This window comes from Camellia sinensis, chromosome 14 (genome assembly GCF_055761805.1).
Source record: "Camellia sinensis isolate YWXY chromosome 14, ASM5576180v1, whole genome shotgun sequence".
Lineage (NCBI taxonomy): Eukaryota > Viridiplantae > Streptophyta > Magnoliopsida > Ericales > Theaceae > Camellia > Camellia sinensis.
In genome coordinates this window covers 104077012-104089948 of record NC_138974.1, presented here as the reverse complement: position 1 = coordinate 104089948, position 12937 = coordinate 104077012, and the positions used below count along the sequence as shown (strand labels likewise).

Genomic DNA, 12937 nt, shown 5'->3' with positions numbered 1-12937 from the left:
GCGAAGGCGATTGAATGGGCTAAAAATCGGACAGGCTGTCCGGGGAAAAAAAAAAGGGGGGGGGGTGGTGGAAAAAGGGACAAAAGGGGTGCAACACGAGGACTTCCCAGGGGGTCACCCATCCTAGTACTACTCTCGCCCAAGCACGCTTAACTGCGGAGTTCTGATGGGATCCGGTGCATTAGTGCTGGTATGATCGCACCCGAAGATTAACCGCGACTTTATTGTTTTAAGCAGTAGACGGGGAAAAAAATGAAATTGAATGGAACAGGATAATCTGGAAATGGTTTAAAAGGGAGAAATTGTCGAAAAGGAGGCGAAGGCGATTGAATGGGCTAAAAATCGGACAGGCTGTCCGGGGAAAAAAAAAAGGGGGGGGGGTGGTGGAAAAAGGGACAAAAGGGGTGCAACACGAGGACTTCCCAGGGGGTCACCCATCCTAGTAATACTCTCGCCCAAGCACGCTTAACTGCGGAGTTCTGATGGGATCCGGTGCATTAGTGCTGGTATGATCGCACCCGAAGATTAACCGCGACTTTATTGTTTTAAGCAGTAGACGGGGAAAAAAATGAAATTGAATGGAACAGGATAATCTGGAAATGGTTTAAAAGGGAGAAATTGTCGAAAAGGAGGCGAAGGCGATTGAATGGGCTAAAAATCGGACAGGCTGTCCGGGGAAAAAAAAAAGGGGGGGGGGTGGTGGAAAAAGGGACAAAAAGGTGCAACACGAGGACTTCCCAGGGGGTCACCCATCCTAGTACTACTCTCGCCCAAGCACGCTTAACTGCGGAGTTCTGATGGGATCCGGTGCATTAGTGCTGGTATGATCGCACCCGAAGATTAACCGCGACTTTATTGTTTTAAGCAGTAGACGGGGAAAAAAATGAAATTGAATGGAACAGGATAATCTGGAAATGGTTTAAAAGGGAGAAATTGTCGAAAAGGAGGCGAAGGCGATTGAATGGGCTAAAAATCGGACAGGCTGTCCGGGGAAAAAAAAAAGGGGGGGGGGTGGTGGAAAAAGGGACAAAAGGGGTGCAACACGAGGACTTCCCAGGGGGTCACCCATCCTAGTACTACTCTCGCCCAAGCACGCTTAACTGCGGAGTTCTGATGGGATCCGGTGCATTAGTGCTGGTATGATCGCACCCGAAGATTAACCGCGACTTTATTGTTTTAAGCAGTAGACGGGGAAAAAAATGAAATTGAATGGAACAGGATAATCTGGAAATGGTTTAAAAGGGAGAAATTGTCGAAAAGGAGGCGAAGGCGATTGAATGGGCTAAAAATCGGACAGGCTGTCCGGGGAAAAAAAAAAGGGGGGGGGGGGTGGTGGAAAAAGGGACAAAAGGGGTGCAACACGAGGACTTCCCAGGGGGTCACCCATCCTAGTACTACTCTCGCCCAAGCACGCTTAACTGCGGAGTTCTGATGGGATCCGGTGCATTAGTGCTGGTATGATCGCACCCGAAGATTAACCGCGACTTTATTGTTTTAAGCAGTAGACGGGGAAAAAAATGAAATTGAATGGAACAGGATAATCTGGAAATGGTTTAAAAGGGAGAAATTGTCGAAAAGGAGGCGAAGGCGATTGAATGGGCTAAAAATCGGACAGGCTGTCCGGGGAAAAAAAAAAGGGGGGGGGGTGGTGGAAAAAGGGACAAAAGGGGTGCAAGACGAGGACTTCCCAGGGGGTCACCCATCCTAGTACTACTCTCGCCCAAGCACGCTTAACTGCGGAGTTCTGATGGGATCCGGTGCATTAGTGCTGGTATGATCGCACCCGAAGATTAACCGCGACTTTATTGTTTTAAGCAGTAGACGGGGAAAAAAATGAAATTGAATGGAACAGGATAATCTGGAAATGGTTTAAAAGGGAGAAATTGTCGAAAAGGAGGCGAAGGCGATTGAATGGGCTAAAAATCGGACAGGCTGTCCGGGGAAAAAAAAAAGGGGGGGGGGTGGTGGAAAAAGGGACAAAAGGGGTGCAACACGAGGACTTCCCAGGGGGTCACCCATCCTAGTACTACTCTCGCCCAAGCACGCTTAACTGCGGAGTTCTGATGGGATCCGGTGCATTAGTGCTGGTATGATCGCACCCGAAGATTAACCGCGACTTTATTGTTTTAAGCAGTAGACGGGGAAAAAAAATGAAATTTAATGGAACAGGATAATCTGGAAATGGTTTAAAAGGGAGAAATTGTCGAAAAGGAGGCGAAGGCGATTGAATGGGCTAAAAATCGGACAGGCTGTCCGGGGAAAAAAAAAAAGGGGGGGGGGTGGTGGAAAAAGGGACAAAAGGGGTGCAACACGAGGACTTCCCAGGGGGTCACCCATCCTAGTACTACTCTCGCCCAAGCACGCTTAACTGCGGAGTTCTGATGGGATCCGGTGCATTAGTGCTGGTATGATCGCACCCGAAGATTAACCGCGACTTTATTGTTTTAAGCAGTAGACGGGGAAAAAAATGAAATTGAATGGAACAGGATAATCTGGAAATGGTTTAAAAGGGAGAAATTGTCGAAAAGGAGGCGAAGGCGATTGAATGGGCTAAAAATCGGACAGGCTGTCCGGGGAAAAAAAAAGGGGGGGGGGTGGTGGAAAAAGGGACAAAAGGGGTGCAACACGAGTACTGCCCAGGGGGTCACCCATCCTAGTACTACTCTCGCCCAAGCACGCTTATCTGCGGAGTTCTGATGGGATCCGGTGCATTAGTGCTGGTATGATCGCACCCGAAGATTAACCGCGACTTTATTGTTTTAAGCAGTAGACGGGGAAAAAAATGAAATTGAATGGAACAGGATAATCTGGAAATGGTTTAAAAGGGAGAAATTGTCGAAAAGGAGGCGAAGGCGATTGAATGGGCTAAAAATCGGACAGGCTGTCCGGGGAAAAAAAAAAAAGGGGGGGGGGTGGTGGAAAAAGGGACAAAAGGGATGCAACACGAGGACTTCCCAAGGGGTCACCCATCCTAGTACTACTCTCGCCCAAGCACGCTTAACTGCGGAGTTCTGATGGGATCCGGTGCATTAGTGCTGGTATGATCGCACCCGAAGATTAACCGCGACTTTATTGTTTTAAGCAGTAGACGGGGAAAAAAATGAAATTGAATGGAACAGGATAATCTGGAAATGGTTTAAAAGGGATAAATTGTTGAAAAGGAGGCGAAGGCGATTGAATGGGCTAAAAATCGGACAGGCTGTCCGGGGAAAAAAAAAGGGGGGGGGGGTGGTGGAAAAAGGGACAAAAGGGGTGCAACACGAGGACTTCCCAGGGGGTCACCCATCCTAGTACTACTCTCGCCCAAGCACGCTTAACTGCGGAGTTCTGATGGGATCCGGTGCATTAGTGCTGGTATGATCGCACCCGAAGATTAACCGCGACTTTATTGTTTTAAGCAGTAGACGGGGAAAAAAATGAAATTGAATGGAACAGGATAATCTGGAAATGGTTTAAAAGGGAGAAATTGTCGAAAATGAGGCGAAGGCGATTGAATGGGCTAAAAATCGGACAGGCTGTCCGGGGAAAAAAAAAAGGGGGGGGGGTGGTGGAAAAAGGGACAAAAGGGGTGCAACACGAGGACTTCCCAGGGGGTCACCCATCCTAGTACTACTCTCGCCCAAGCACGCTTAACTGCGGAGTTCTGATGGGATCCGGTCCATTAGTGCTGGTATGATCGCACCCGAAGATTAACCGCGACTTTATTGTTTTAAGCAGTAGACGGGGAAAAAAACGAAATTGAATGGAACAGGATAATCTGGAAATGGTTTAAAAGGGAGAAATTGTCGAAAAGGAGGCGAAGGCGATTGAATGGGCTAAAAATCGGACAGGCTGTCCGGGGAAAAAAAAAAGGGGGGGGGTGGAAAAAGGGACAAAAGGGGTGCAACACGAGGACTTCCCAGGGGGTCACCCATCCTAGTACTACTCTCGCCCAAGCACGCTTAACTGCGGAGTTCTGATGGGATCCGGTGCATTAGTGCTGGTATGATCGCACCCGAAGATTAACCGCGACTTTATTGTTTTAAGCAGTAGACGGGGAAAAAAATGAAATTGAATGGAACAGGATAATCTGGAAATGGTTTAAAAGGGAGAAATTGTCGAAAAGGAGGCGAAGGCGATTGAATGGGCTAAAAATCGGACAGGCTGTCCGGGGAAAAAAAAAAGGGGCGGGGTGGTGGAAAAAGGGACAAAAGGGGTGCAACACGAGGACTTCCCAGGGGGTCACCCATCCTAGTACTACTCTCGCCCAAGCACGCTTAACTGCGGAGTTCTGATGGGATCCGGTGCATTAGTGCTGGTATGATCGCACCCGAAGATTAACCGCGACTTTATTGTTTTAAGCAGTAGACGGGGAAAAAAATGAAATTGAATGGAACAGGATAATCTGGAAATGGTTTAAAAGGGAGAAATTGTCGAAAAGGAGGCGAAGGCGATTGAATGGGCTAAAAATCGGACAGGCTGTCCGGGGAAAAAAAAAAGGGGGGGGGGGGTGGTGGAAAAAGGGACAAAAGGGGTGCAACACGAGGACTTCCCAGGGGGTCACCCATCCTAGTACTACTCTCGCCCAAGCACGCTTAACTGCGGAGTTCTGATGGGATCCGGTGCATTAGTGCTGGTATGATCGCACCCGAAGATTAACCGCGACTTTATTGTTTTAAGCAGTAGACGGGGAAAAAAATGAAATTGAATGGAACAGGATAATCTGGAAATGGTTTAAAAGGGAGAAATTGTCGAAAAGGAGGCGAAGGCGATTGAATGGGCTAAAAATCGGACAGGCTGTCCGGGAAAAAAAAAAGGGGGGGGGGGGTGGTGGAAAAAGGGACAAAAGGGGTGCAACACGAGGACTTCCCAGGGGGTCACCCATCCTAGTACTACTCTCGCCCAAGCACGCTTAACTGCGGAGTTCTGATGGGATCCGGTGCATTAGTGCTGGTATGATCGCACCCGAAGATTAACCGCGACTTTATTGTTTTAAGCAGTAGACGGGGAAAAAAATGAAATTGAATGGAACAGGATAATCTGGAAATGGTTTAAAAGGGAGAAATTGTCGAAAAGGAGGCGAAGGCGATTGAATGGGCTAAAAATCGGACAGGCTGTCCGGGGAAAAAAAAAAGGGGGGGGGGCGTGGTGGAAAAAGGGACAAAAGGGGTGCAACACGAGGACTTCCCAGGGGGTCACCCATCCTAGTACTACTCTCGCCCAAGCACGCTTAACTGCGGAGTTCTGATGGGATCCGGTGCATTTGTGCTGGTATGATCGCACCCGAAGATTAACCGCGACTTTATTGTTTTAAGCAGTAGACGGGGAAAAAAATGAAATTGAATGGAACAGGATAATCTGGAAATGGTTTAAAAGGGAGAAATTGTCGAAAAGGAGGCGAAGGCGATTGAATGGGCTAAAAATCGGATAGGCTGTCCGGGGAAAAAAAAAAAGGGGGGGGGGGGTGGTGGAAAAAGGGACAAAAGGGGTGCAACACGAGGACTTCCCAGGGGGTCACCCATCCTAGTACTACTCTCGCCCAAGCACGCTTAACTGCGGAGTTCTGATGGGATCCGGTGCATTAGTGCTGGTATGATCGCACCCGAAGATTAACCGCGACTTTATTGTTTTAATCAGTAGACGGGGAAAAAAATGAAATTGAATGGAACAGGATAATCTGGAAATGGTTTAAAAGGGAGAAATTGTCGAAAAGGAGGCGAAGGCGATTGAATGGGCTAAAAATCGGACAGGCTGTCCGGGGAAAAAAAAAAGGGGGGGGGGGTGGTGGAAAAAGGGACAAAAGGGGTGCAACACGAGGACTTCCCAGGGGGTCACCCATCCTAGTACTACTCTCGCCCAAGCACGCTTAACTGCGGAGTTCTGATGGGATCCGGTGCATTAGTGCTGGTATGATCGCACCCGAAGATTAACCGCGACTTTATTGTTTTAAGCAGTAGACGGGGAAAAAAATGAAATTGAATGGAACAGGATAATCTGGAAATGGTTTAAAAGGGAGAAATTGTCGAAAAGGAGGCGAAGGCGATTGAATGGGCTAAAAATCGGACAGGCTGTCCGGGGAAAAAAAAAAAAGGGGGGGGGGGTGGTGGAAAAAGGGACAAAAGGGGTGCAACACGAGGACTTCCCAGGGGGTCACCCATCCTAGTACTACTCTCGCCCAAGCACGCTTAACTGCGGAGTTCTGATGGGATCCGGTGCATTAGTGCTGGTATGATCGCACCCGAAGATTAACCGCGACTTTATTGTTTTAAGCAGTAGACGGGGAAAAAAATGAAATTGAATGGAACAGGATAATCTGGAAATGGTTTAAAAGGGAGAAATTGTCGAAAAGGAGGCGAAGGCGATTGAATGGGCTAAAAATCGGACAGGCTGTCCGGGGAAAAAAAAAAGGGGGGGGGGGTGGTGGAAAAAGGGACAAAAGGGGTGCAACACGAGGACTTCCCAGGGGGTCACCCATCCTAGTACTACTCTCGCCCAAGCACGCTTAACTGCGGAGTTCTGATGGGATCCGGTGCATTAGTGCTGGTATGATCGCACCCGAAGATTAACCGCGACTTTATTGTTTTAAGCAGTAGACGGGGAAAAAAATGAAATTGAATGGAACAGGATAATCTGGAAATGGTTTAAAAGGGAGAAATTGTCGAAAAGGAGGCGAAGGCGATTGAATGGGCTAAAAATCGGACAGGCTGTCCGGGGAAAAAAAAAAGGGGGGGGGGGTGGTGGAAAAAGGGACAAAAGGGGTGCAACACGAGGACTTCCCAGGGGGTCACCCATCCTAGTACTACTCTCGCCCAAGCACGCTTAACTGCGGAGTTCTGATGGGATCCGGTGCATTAGTGCTGGTATGATCGCACCCAAAGATTAACCGCGACTTTATTGTTTTAAGCAGTAGACGGGGAAAAAAATGAAATTGAATGGAACAGGATAATCTGGAAATGGTTTAAAAGGGAGAAATTGTCGAAAAGGAGGCGAAGGCGATTGAATGGGCTAAAAATCGGACAGGCTGTCCGGGGAAAAAAAAAGGGGGGGGGGTGGGTGGAAAAAGGGACAAAAGGGGTGCAACACGAGGACTTCCCAGGGGGTCACCCATCCTAGTACTACTCTCGCCCAAGCACGCTTAACTGCGGAGTTCTGATGGGATCCGGTGCATTAGTGCTGGTATGATCGCACCCGAAGATTAACCGCGACTTTATTGTTTTAAGTAGTAGACGGGGAAAAAAATGAAATTGAATGGAACAGGATAATCTGGAAATGGTTTAAAAGGGAGAAATTGTCGAAAAGGAGGCGAAGGCGATTGAATGGGCTAAAAATCGGACAGGCTGTCCGGGGAAAAAAAAAAAGGGGGGGGGGTGGTGGAAAAAGGGACAAAAGGGGTGCAACACGAGGACTTCCCAGGGGGTCACCCATCCTAGTACTACTCTCGCCCAAGCACGCTTAACTGCGGAGTTCTGATGGGATCCGGTGCATTAGTGCTGGTATGATCGCACCCGAAGATTAACCGCGACTTTATTGTTTTAAGCAGTAGACGGGGAAAAAAATGAAATTGAATGGAACAGGATAATCTGGAAATGGTTTAAAAGGGAGAAATTGTCGAAAAGGAGGCGAAGGCGATTGAATGGGCTAAAAATCGGACAGGCTGTCCGGGGAAAAAAAAAAGGGGGGGGGGTGGTGGAAAAAGGGACAAAAGGGGTGCAACACGAGGACTTCCCAGGGGGTCACCCATCCTAGTACTACTCTCGCCCAAGCACGCTTAACTGCGGAGTTCTGATGGGATCCGGTGCATTAGTGCTGGTATGATCGCACCCGAAGATTAACCGCGACTTTATTGTTTTAAGCAGTAGACGGGGAAAAAAATGAAATTGAATGGAACAGGATAATCTGGAAATGGTTTAAAAGGGAGAAATTGTCGAAAAGGAGGCGAAGGCGATTGAATGGGCTAAAAATCGGACAGGCTGTCCGGGGAAAAAAAAAAGGGGGGGGGGTGGTGGAAAAAGGGACAAAAGGGGTGCAACACGAGGACTTCCCAGGGGGTCACCCATCCTAGTACTACTCTCGCCCAAGCACGCTTAACTGCGGAGTTCTGATGGGATCCGGTGCATTAGTGCTGGTATGATCGCACCCAAAGATTAACCGCGACTTTATTGTTTTAAGCAGTAGACGGGGAAAAAAATGAAATTGAATGGAACAGGATAATCTGGAAATGGTTTAAAAGGGAGAAATTGTCGAAAAGGAGGCGAAGGCGATTGAATGGGCTAAAAATCGGACAGGCTGTCCGGGGAAAAAAAAAGGGGTGGGGGGTGGGTGGAAAAAGGGACAAAAGGGGTGCAACACGAGGACTTCCCAGGGGGTCACCCATCCTAGTACTACTCTCGCCCAAGCACGCTTAACTGCGGAGTTCTGATGGGATCCGGTGCATTAGTGCTGGTATGATCGCACCCGAAGATTAACCGCGACTTTATTGTTTTAAGTAGTAGACGGGGAAAAAAATGAAATTGAATGGAACAGGATAATCTGGAAATGGTTTAAAAGGGAGAAATTGTCGAAAAGGAGGCGAAGGCGATTGAATGGGCTAAAAATCGGACAGGCTGTCCGGGGAAAAAAAAAAGGGGGGGGGGTGGTGGAAAAAGGGACAAAAGGGGTGCAACACGAGGACTTCCCAGGGGGTCACCCATCCTAGTACTACTCTCGCCCAAGCACGCTTAACTGCGGAGTTCTGATGGGATCCGGTGCATTAGTGCTGGTATGATCGCACCCGAAGATTAACCGCGACTTTATTGTTTTAAGCAGTAGACGGGGAAAAAAATGAAATTGAATGGAACAGGATAATCTGGAAATGGTTTAAAAGGGAGAAATTGTCGAAAAGGAGGCGAAGGCGATTGAATTGGCTAAAAATCGGACAGGCTGTCCGGGGAAAAAAAAAGGGGGGGGGGGGTGGTGGAAAAAGGGACAAAAGGGGTGCAACACGAGGACTTCCCAGGGGGTCACCCATCCTAGTACTACTCTCGCCCAAGCACGCTTAACTGCGGAGTTCTGATGGGATCCGGTGCATTAGTGCTGGTATGATCGCACCCGAAGATTAACCGCGACTTTATTGTTTTAAGCAGTAGACGGGGAAAAAAATGAAATTGAATGGAACAGGATAATCTGGAAATGGTTTAAAAGGGAGAAATTGTCGAAAAGGAGGCGAAGGCGATTGAATGGGCTAAAAATCGGACAGGCTGTCCGGGGAAAAAAAAAAGGGGGGGGGGCGTGGTGGAAAAAGGGACAAAAGGGGTGCAACACGAGGACTTCCCAGGGGGTCACCCATCCTAGTACTACTCTCGCCCAAGCACGCTTAACTGCGGAGTTCTGATGGGATCCGGTGCATTAGTGCTGGTATGATCGCACCCGAAGATTAACCGCGACTTTATTGTTTTAAGCAGTAGACGGGGAAAAAAATGAAATTGAATGGAACAGGATAATCTGGAAATGGTTTAAAAGGGAGAAATTGTCGAAAAGGAGGCGAAGGCGATTGAATGGGCTAAAAATCGGACAGGCTGTCCGGGGAAAAAAAAAAGGGGGGGGGGGTGGTGGAAAAAGGGACAAAAGGGGTGCAACACGAGGACTTCCCAGGGGGTCACCCATCCTAGTACTACTCTCGCCCAAGCACGCTTAACTGCGGAGTTCTGATGGGATCCGGTGCATTAGTGCTGGTATGATCGCACCCAAAGATTAACCGCGACTTTATTGTTTTAAGCAGTAGACGGGGAAAAAAATGAAATTGAATGGAACAGGATAATCTGGAAATGGTTTAAAAGGGAGAAATTGTCGAAAAGGAGGCGAAGGCGATTGAATGGGCTAAAAATCGGACAGGCTGTCCGGGGAAAAAAAAAGGGGTGGGGGGTGGGTGGAAAAAGGGACAAAAGGGGTGCAACACGAGGACTTCCCAGGGGGTCACCCATCCTAGTACTACTCTCGCCCAAGCACGCTTAACTGCGGAGTTCTGATGGGATCCGGTGCATTAGTGCTGGTATGATCGCACCCGAAGATTAACCGCGACTTTATTGTTTTAAGTAGTAGACGGGGAAAAAAATGAAATTGAATGGAACAGGATAATCTGGAAATGGTTTAAAAGGGAGAAATTGTCGAAAAGGAGGCGAAGGCGATTGAATGGGCTAAAAATCGGACAGGCTGTCCGGGGAAAAAAAAAAGGGGGGGGGGTGGTGGAAAAAGGGACAAAAGGGGTGCAACACGAGGACTTCCCAGGGGGTCACCCATCCTAGTACTACTCTCGCCCAAGCACGCTTAACTGCGGAGTTCTGATGGGATCCGGTGCATTAGTGCTGGTATGATCGCACCCGAAGATTAACCGCGACTTTATTGTTTTAAGCAGTAGACGGGGAAAAAAATGAAATTGAATGGAACAGGATAATCTGGAAATGGTTTAAAAGGGAGAAATTGTCGAAAAGGAGGCGAAGGCGATTGAATTGGCTAAAAATCGGACAGGCTGTCCGGGGAAAAAAAAAGGGGGGGGGGGGGTGGTGGAAAAAGGGACAAAAGGGGTGCAACACGAGGACTTCCCAGGGGGTCACCCATCCTAGTACTACTCTCGCCCAAGCACGCTTAACTGCGGAGTTCTGATGGGATCCGGTGCATTAGTGCTGGTATGATCGCACCCGAAGATTAACCGCGACTTTATTGTTTTAAGCAGTAGACGGGGAAAAAAATGAAATTGAATGGAACAGGATAATCTGGAAATGGTTTAAAAGGGAGAAATTGTCGAAAAGGAGGCGAAGGCGATTGAATGGGCTAAAAATCGGACAGGCTGTCCGGGGAAAAAAAAAAGGGGGGGGGGCGTGGTGGAAAAAGGGACAAAAGGGGTGCAACACGAGGACTTCCCAGGGGGTCACCCATCCTAGTACTACTCTCGCCCAAGCACGCTTAACTGCGGAGTTCTGATGGGATCCGGTGCATTAGTGCTGGTATGATCGCACCCAAAGATTAACCGCGACTTTATTGTTTTAAGCAGTAGACGGGGAAAAAAATGAAATTGAATGGAACAGGATAATCTGGAAATGGTTTAAAAGGGAGAAATTGTCGAAAAGGAGGCGAAGGCGATTGAATGGGCTAAAAATCGGACAGGCTGTCCGGGGAAAAAAAAAGGGGGGGGGGTGGGTGGAAAAAGGGACAAAAGGGGTGCAACACGAGGACTTCCCAGGGGGTCACCCATCCTAGTACTACTCTCGCCCAAGCACGCTTAACTGCGGAGTTCTGATGGGATCCGGTGCATTAGTGCTGGTATGATCGCACCCGAAGATTAACCGCGACTTTATTGTTTTAAGTAGTAGACGGGGAAAAAAATGAAATTGAATGGAACAGGATAATCTGGAAATGGTTTAAAAGGGAGAAATTGTCGAAAAGGAGGCGAAGGCGATTGAATGGGCTAAAAATCGGACAGGCTGTCCGGGGAAAAAAAAAAGGGGGGGGGTGGTGGAAAAAGGGACAAAAGGGGTGCAACACGAGGACTTCCCAGGGGGTCACCCATCCTAGTACTACTCTCGCCCAAGCACGCTTAACTGCGGAGTTCTGATGGGATCCGGTGCATTAGTGCTGGTATGATCGCACCCGAAGATTAACCGCGACTTTATTGTTTTAAGCAGTAGACGGGGAAAAAAATGAAATTGAATGGAACAGGATAATCTGGAAATGGTTTAAAAGGGAGAAATTGTCGAAAAGGAGGCGAAGGCGATTGAATTGGCTAAAAATCGGACAGGCTGTCCGGGGAAAAAAAAAGGGGGGGGGGTGGTGGAAAAAGGGACAAAAGGGGTGCAACACGAGGACTTCCCAGGGGGTCACCCATCCTAGTACTACTCTCGCCCAAGCACGCTTAACTGCGGAGTTCTGATGGGATCCGGTGCATTAGTGCTGGTATGATCGCACCCGAAGATTAACCGCGACTTTATTGTTTTAAGCAGTAGACGGGGAAAAAAATGAAATTGAATGGAACAGGATAATCTGGAAATGGTTTAAAAGGGAGAAATTGTCGAAAAGGAGGCGAAGGCGATTGAATGGGCTAAAAATCGGACAGGCTGTCCGGGGAAAAAAAAAAGGGGGGGGGCGTGGTGGAAAAAGGGACAAAAGGGGTGCAACACGAGGACTTCCCAGGGGGTCACCCATCCTAGTACTACTCTCGCCCAAGCACGCTTAACTGCGGAGTTCTGATGGGATCCGGTGCATTTGTGCTGGTATGATCGCACCCGAAGATTAACCGCGACTTTATTGTTTTAAGCAGTAGACGGGGAAAAAAATGAAATTGAATGGAACAGGATAATCTGGAAATGGTTTAAAAGGGAGAAATTGTCGAAAAGGAGGCGAAGGCGATTGAATGGGCTAAAAATCGGATAGGCTGTCCGGGGAAAAAAAAAAGGGGGGGGTGGTGGAAAAAGGGACAAAAGGGGTGCAACACGAGGACTTCCCAGGGGGTCACCCATCCTAGTACTACTCTCGCCCAAGCACGCTTAACTGCGGAGTTCTGATGGGATCCGGTGCATTAGTGCTGGTATGATCGCACCCGAAGATTAACCGCGACTTTATTGTTTTAAGCAGTAGACGGGGAAAAAAATGAAATTGAATGGAACAGGATAATCTGGAAATGGTTTAAAAAGGAGAAATTGTCGAAAAGGAGGCGAAGGCGATTGAATGGGCTAAAAATCGGACAGGCTGTCCGGGGAAAAAAAAAAGGGGGGGGGGTGGTGGAAAAAGGGACAAAAGGGGTGCAACACGAGGACTTCCCAGGGGGTCACCCATCCTAGTACTACTCTCGCCCAAGCACGCTTAACTGCGGAGTTCTGATGGGATCCGGTGCATTAGTGCTGGTATGATCGCACCCGAAGATTAACCGCGACTTTATTGTTTTAAGCAGTAGACGGGGAAAAAAATGAAATTGAATGGAACAGGATAA

General features: G+C 48.4%; 41 non-coding genes across 41 annotated transcripts; all 41 read right to left on the bottom strand.

The window, feature by feature from the left end:
* Nucleotides 1-85: 85 nt before the first annotated feature.
* Nucleotides 86-204, bottom strand: LOC145808324 (5S ribosomal RNA). The gene has a single exon (XR_014351787.1). It is a non-coding gene; the product is annotated as a 5S ribosomal RNA (ribosomal RNA).
* Nucleotides 205-401: 197 nt separating this feature from the next.
* On the bottom strand, nucleotides 402-520 carry LOC145809934 (5S ribosomal RNA). Its single transcript, XR_014353501.1, has one exon. It is a non-coding gene; the product is annotated as a 5S ribosomal RNA (ribosomal RNA).
* Nucleotides 521-716: 196 nt separating this feature from the next.
* LOC145809348 (5S ribosomal RNA) lies at nucleotides 717-835 on the bottom strand. The gene has a single exon (XR_014352878.1). It is a non-coding gene; the product is annotated as a 5S ribosomal RNA (ribosomal RNA).
* A 197-nt stretch (nucleotides 836-1032) lies between these two features.
* On the bottom strand, nucleotides 1033-1151 carry LOC145808323 (5S ribosomal RNA). The gene has a single exon (XR_014351786.1). It is a non-coding gene; the product is annotated as a 5S ribosomal RNA (ribosomal RNA).
* A 199-nt stretch (nucleotides 1152-1350) lies between these two features.
* Nucleotides 1351-1469, bottom strand: LOC145808322 (5S ribosomal RNA). Its single transcript, XR_014351785.1, has one exon. It is a non-coding gene; the product is annotated as a 5S ribosomal RNA (ribosomal RNA).
* Nucleotides 1470-1666: 197 nt separating this feature from the next.
* Nucleotides 1667-1785, bottom strand: LOC145809660 (5S ribosomal RNA). Its single transcript, XR_014353221.1, has one exon. It is a non-coding gene; the product is annotated as a 5S ribosomal RNA (ribosomal RNA).
* A 197-nt stretch (nucleotides 1786-1982) lies between these two features.
* Nucleotides 1983-2101, bottom strand: LOC145808321 (5S ribosomal RNA). Its single transcript, XR_014351784.1, has one exon. It is a non-coding gene; the product is annotated as a 5S ribosomal RNA (ribosomal RNA).
* Nucleotides 2102-2300: 199 nt separating this feature from the next.
* On the bottom strand, nucleotides 2301-2419 carry LOC145808320 (5S ribosomal RNA). The gene has a single exon (XR_014351783.1). It is a non-coding gene; the product is annotated as a 5S ribosomal RNA (ribosomal RNA).
* Nucleotides 2420-2615: 196 nt separating this feature from the next.
* On the bottom strand, nucleotides 2616-2734 carry LOC145810877 (5S ribosomal RNA). Its single transcript, XR_014354431.1, has one exon. It is a non-coding gene; the product is annotated as a 5S ribosomal RNA (ribosomal RNA).
* A 199-nt stretch (nucleotides 2735-2933) lies between these two features.
* LOC145809302 (5S ribosomal RNA) lies at nucleotides 2934-3052 on the bottom strand. Its single transcript, XR_014352823.1, has one exon. It is a non-coding gene; the product is annotated as a 5S ribosomal RNA (ribosomal RNA).
* Nucleotides 3053-3249: 197 nt separating this feature from the next.
* LOC145808319 (5S ribosomal RNA) lies at nucleotides 3250-3368 on the bottom strand. Its single transcript, XR_014351782.1, has one exon. It is a non-coding gene; the product is annotated as a 5S ribosomal RNA (ribosomal RNA).
* Nucleotides 3369-3565: 197 nt separating this feature from the next.
* On the bottom strand, nucleotides 3566-3684 carry LOC145810105 (5S ribosomal RNA). Its single transcript, XR_014353671.1, has one exon. It is a non-coding gene; the product is annotated as a 5S ribosomal RNA (ribosomal RNA).
* Nucleotides 3685-3877: 193 nt separating this feature from the next.
* On the bottom strand, nucleotides 3878-3996 carry LOC145808317 (5S ribosomal RNA). The gene has a single exon (XR_014351780.1). It is a non-coding gene; the product is annotated as a 5S ribosomal RNA (ribosomal RNA).
* Nucleotides 3997-4192: 196 nt separating this feature from the next.
* On the bottom strand, nucleotides 4193-4311 carry LOC145808316 (5S ribosomal RNA). The gene has a single exon (XR_014351779.1). It is a non-coding gene; the product is annotated as a 5S ribosomal RNA (ribosomal RNA).
* A 199-nt stretch (nucleotides 4312-4510) lies between these two features.
* On the bottom strand, nucleotides 4511-4629 carry LOC145808315 (5S ribosomal RNA). Its single transcript, XR_014351778.1, has one exon. It is a non-coding gene; the product is annotated as a 5S ribosomal RNA (ribosomal RNA).
* Nucleotides 4630-4827: 198 nt separating this feature from the next.
* Nucleotides 4828-4946, bottom strand: LOC145808314 (5S ribosomal RNA). The gene has a single exon (XR_014351777.1). It is a non-coding gene; the product is annotated as a 5S ribosomal RNA (ribosomal RNA).
* A 199-nt stretch (nucleotides 4947-5145) lies between these two features.
* On the bottom strand, nucleotides 5146-5264 carry LOC145809143 (5S ribosomal RNA). The gene has a single exon (XR_014352637.1). It is a non-coding gene; the product is annotated as a 5S ribosomal RNA (ribosomal RNA).
* A 200-nt stretch (nucleotides 5265-5464) lies between these two features.
* On the bottom strand, nucleotides 5465-5583 carry LOC145808313 (5S ribosomal RNA). Its single transcript, XR_014351776.1, has one exon. It is a non-coding gene; the product is annotated as a 5S ribosomal RNA (ribosomal RNA).
* Nucleotides 5584-5781: 198 nt separating this feature from the next.
* Nucleotides 5782-5900, bottom strand: LOC145808312 (5S ribosomal RNA). The gene has a single exon (XR_014351775.1). It is a non-coding gene; the product is annotated as a 5S ribosomal RNA (ribosomal RNA).
* A 200-nt stretch (nucleotides 5901-6100) lies between these two features.
* LOC145808311 (5S ribosomal RNA) lies at nucleotides 6101-6219 on the bottom strand. Its single transcript, XR_014351774.1, has one exon. It is a non-coding gene; the product is annotated as a 5S ribosomal RNA (ribosomal RNA).
* A 198-nt stretch (nucleotides 6220-6417) lies between these two features.
* Nucleotides 6418-6536, bottom strand: LOC145808310 (5S ribosomal RNA). Its single transcript, XR_014351773.1, has one exon. It is a non-coding gene; the product is annotated as a 5S ribosomal RNA (ribosomal RNA).
* A 198-nt stretch (nucleotides 6537-6734) lies between these two features.
* On the bottom strand, nucleotides 6735-6853 carry LOC145808309 (5S ribosomal RNA). The gene has a single exon (XR_014351772.1). It is a non-coding gene; the product is annotated as a 5S ribosomal RNA (ribosomal RNA).
* Nucleotides 6854-7050: 197 nt separating this feature from the next.
* LOC145808308 (5S ribosomal RNA) lies at nucleotides 7051-7169 on the bottom strand. Its single transcript, XR_014351771.1, has one exon. It is a non-coding gene; the product is annotated as a 5S ribosomal RNA (ribosomal RNA).
* Nucleotides 7170-7367: 198 nt separating this feature from the next.
* On the bottom strand, nucleotides 7368-7486 carry LOC145808306 (5S ribosomal RNA). The gene has a single exon (XR_014351769.1). It is a non-coding gene; the product is annotated as a 5S ribosomal RNA (ribosomal RNA).
* Nucleotides 7487-7683: 197 nt separating this feature from the next.
* LOC145808305 (5S ribosomal RNA) lies at nucleotides 7684-7802 on the bottom strand. The gene has a single exon (XR_014351768.1). It is a non-coding gene; the product is annotated as a 5S ribosomal RNA (ribosomal RNA).
* Nucleotides 7803-7999: 197 nt separating this feature from the next.
* On the bottom strand, nucleotides 8000-8118 carry LOC145808304 (5S ribosomal RNA). The gene has a single exon (XR_014351767.1). It is a non-coding gene; the product is annotated as a 5S ribosomal RNA (ribosomal RNA).
* A 198-nt stretch (nucleotides 8119-8316) lies between these two features.
* LOC145808303 (5S ribosomal RNA) lies at nucleotides 8317-8435 on the bottom strand. Its single transcript, XR_014351766.1, has one exon. It is a non-coding gene; the product is annotated as a 5S ribosomal RNA (ribosomal RNA).
* A 197-nt stretch (nucleotides 8436-8632) lies between these two features.
* LOC145808302 (5S ribosomal RNA) lies at nucleotides 8633-8751 on the bottom strand. Its single transcript, XR_014351765.1, has one exon. It is a non-coding gene; the product is annotated as a 5S ribosomal RNA (ribosomal RNA).
* A 198-nt stretch (nucleotides 8752-8949) lies between these two features.
* On the bottom strand, nucleotides 8950-9068 carry LOC145808301 (5S ribosomal RNA). Its single transcript, XR_014351764.1, has one exon. It is a non-coding gene; the product is annotated as a 5S ribosomal RNA (ribosomal RNA).
* A 199-nt stretch (nucleotides 9069-9267) lies between these two features.
* On the bottom strand, nucleotides 9268-9386 carry LOC145808300 (5S ribosomal RNA). The gene has a single exon (XR_014351763.1). It is a non-coding gene; the product is annotated as a 5S ribosomal RNA (ribosomal RNA).
* Nucleotides 9387-9584: 198 nt separating this feature from the next.
* Nucleotides 9585-9703, bottom strand: LOC145808299 (5S ribosomal RNA). Its single transcript, XR_014351762.1, has one exon. It is a non-coding gene; the product is annotated as a 5S ribosomal RNA (ribosomal RNA).
* Nucleotides 9704-9901: 198 nt separating this feature from the next.
* Nucleotides 9902-10020, bottom strand: LOC145808298 (5S ribosomal RNA). Its single transcript, XR_014351761.1, has one exon. It is a non-coding gene; the product is annotated as a 5S ribosomal RNA (ribosomal RNA).
* A 197-nt stretch (nucleotides 10021-10217) lies between these two features.
* On the bottom strand, nucleotides 10218-10336 carry LOC145808297 (5S ribosomal RNA). Its single transcript, XR_014351760.1, has one exon. It is a non-coding gene; the product is annotated as a 5S ribosomal RNA (ribosomal RNA).
* A 199-nt stretch (nucleotides 10337-10535) lies between these two features.
* Nucleotides 10536-10654, bottom strand: LOC145808295 (5S ribosomal RNA). Its single transcript, XR_014351758.1, has one exon. It is a non-coding gene; the product is annotated as a 5S ribosomal RNA (ribosomal RNA).
* A 199-nt stretch (nucleotides 10655-10853) lies between these two features.
* LOC145808294 (5S ribosomal RNA) lies at nucleotides 10854-10972 on the bottom strand. The gene has a single exon (XR_014351757.1). It is a non-coding gene; the product is annotated as a 5S ribosomal RNA (ribosomal RNA).
* A 197-nt stretch (nucleotides 10973-11169) lies between these two features.
* LOC145808293 (5S ribosomal RNA) lies at nucleotides 11170-11288 on the bottom strand. The gene has a single exon (XR_014351756.1). It is a non-coding gene; the product is annotated as a 5S ribosomal RNA (ribosomal RNA).
* A 196-nt stretch (nucleotides 11289-11484) lies between these two features.
* Nucleotides 11485-11603, bottom strand: LOC145808292 (5S ribosomal RNA). The gene has a single exon (XR_014351755.1). It is a non-coding gene; the product is annotated as a 5S ribosomal RNA (ribosomal RNA).
* A 196-nt stretch (nucleotides 11604-11799) lies between these two features.
* Nucleotides 11800-11918, bottom strand: LOC145808291 (5S ribosomal RNA). The gene has a single exon (XR_014351754.1). It is a non-coding gene; the product is annotated as a 5S ribosomal RNA (ribosomal RNA).
* A 198-nt stretch (nucleotides 11919-12116) lies between these two features.
* On the bottom strand, nucleotides 12117-12235 carry LOC145809142 (5S ribosomal RNA). Its single transcript, XR_014352636.1, has one exon. It is a non-coding gene; the product is annotated as a 5S ribosomal RNA (ribosomal RNA).
* Nucleotides 12236-12430: 195 nt separating this feature from the next.
* On the bottom strand, nucleotides 12431-12549 carry LOC145808289 (5S ribosomal RNA). The gene has a single exon (XR_014351752.1). It is a non-coding gene; the product is annotated as a 5S ribosomal RNA (ribosomal RNA).
* Nucleotides 12550-12746: 197 nt separating this feature from the next.
* Nucleotides 12747-12865, bottom strand: LOC145808288 (5S ribosomal RNA). Its single transcript, XR_014351751.1, has one exon. It is a non-coding gene; the product is annotated as a 5S ribosomal RNA (ribosomal RNA).
* Between the last annotated feature and the right edge of the window lie 72 nt (nucleotides 12866-12937).